The following is a 378-nucleotide window of genomic DNA, read 5'->3' as shown; positions in this document are numbered from 1 at the left end:
ATAACTCGGTTCAAGGGCCAGAGGAAGCAAAGGGCACACTACTTACCCTTACAAGCGTATGGCTACTGTTATCAGCTAAGTAAAAACTTTTTTTTTTATTTGTACAACACTCTTGAGGGCTGCTTCACTAATGTGTAGAATAAATGATAAACCTCCACACATTAAATCTCCTATACAACATGTGTGCTGTATTGTGCTTATGGGGCAACTTCTGCATTTAGAGCCCACTACAATGAGAGCTGGTAAACCTAGATAGTTGCATCCAAGTACAGAATGTAGCCCATATCACAGAGCAGTTATGTTGCTTGCTCTGGTCAGTTGCATCTTGTGCCAAAGGTTAGTGTAGAGGAAATTTTCTACATTTCAAATGTTATACAA

This window comes from Schistocerca americana, chromosome 9 (assembly GCF_021461395.2).
Source record: "Schistocerca americana isolate TAMUIC-IGC-003095 chromosome 9, iqSchAmer2.1, whole genome shotgun sequence".
NCBI classification, from domain to species: Eukaryota; Metazoa; Arthropoda; class Insecta; order Orthoptera; family Acrididae; genus Schistocerca; species Schistocerca americana.
The sequence above is the reverse complement of the archived record's forward strand: the minus strand, read 5'-3'. Positions refer to the sequence as shown.